This window comes from Crocuta crocuta, unplaced genomic scaffold (genome assembly GCF_008692635.1).
Source record: "Crocuta crocuta isolate KB4526 unplaced genomic scaffold, BGI_CrCroc_1.0 scaffold224, whole genome shotgun sequence".
Classification (NCBI taxonomy): domain Eukaryota; kingdom Metazoa; phylum Chordata; class Mammalia; order Carnivora; family Hyaenidae; genus Crocuta; species Crocuta crocuta.
The window spans coordinates 67,421-68,430 of record NW_027529545.1 but is presented as its reverse complement, the minus strand read 5'-3'; positions in this window follow the sequence as shown (position 1 = coordinate 68,430).

The window sequence follows — 1,010 nt, the reverse complement described above, 5'->3', positions numbered from 1 at the left end:
GGAGCTACAGAATCTCAAGCAGGCTCTGGGCTCTGAGCTAGCTGTCAGCACAGAGCTTGACCTGGGGCTCGAACCCATGAACCGTGAGATCATGACCTGAGCCGAAGTCGGATGCTTAACCGACTGAGCCACCCAGGCACCCCTCGCTTGTCTACTTTTGAACGCATTGGAAAATTTCCATGATAAAAACATGGGAACAATCTCATGAGTTCAGATTCCAGAGTTGAGTTTTACTCACAGAAGAAAAAGACAAAAATGAAAAGTAGTAGTGAAAACAATCTTGAAAATACATCGGACAACACCAGAGTAATTAAGGATTTCTTCCCCCTTACTCTAGAAATTTCCCAATTAAAGGGGAAAAAATGAAACATTTACCTTGCCTTTTGTGTATGAGCTGAATTTTTGGAGAACCCGAGTAGCCAATACCTGATAAGAGGAAGCCCTTCTTTGCAGAAGCATTCTAGTTAATAAATCTGACAAAAATGTTCACATGAGAAAGTCACTGCTCGTATTCCTTAGTGCAATGATTGATTCGCACAAGGACCATCAAAAGGTGGAAATTTGGTGAAATTTATGAGAGGGTTTGGGTTTTCCCCTTCTAGACCCTCCCCCTCCCAGCATTAGCGCCACTAAAAAGATAAATAACCCGGGCTCCTGGGAGGCTCAGTTGGTTAAGTGTCCGACTTCAGCTCAGGTCATGATCTCAGGGTTCGTGGCTTCAAGCCCCGCGTCGGGCTCTGTGCTGACAGTGTGGAGCCTGCTTGGGATTCTCTCTCTCCTCCCTCTCCGGCCCTCCCCTGTTCACATGCTCTCTCTCAAAATAAATAAATAAACATTAAAAAAAAAACTTGAAAAAAAGGGACATGTGAGAATCACAGAAAATCCTATTTGCATACACAAGGTTTACAGTATAGATTATTTATTCAACAATAAATGAAGTTCAGGTTCAATAGGACCAGCCGGCAGGTGGGGAAGATGGTTTGAAATGAAATTTTCTTACAATGAAACAA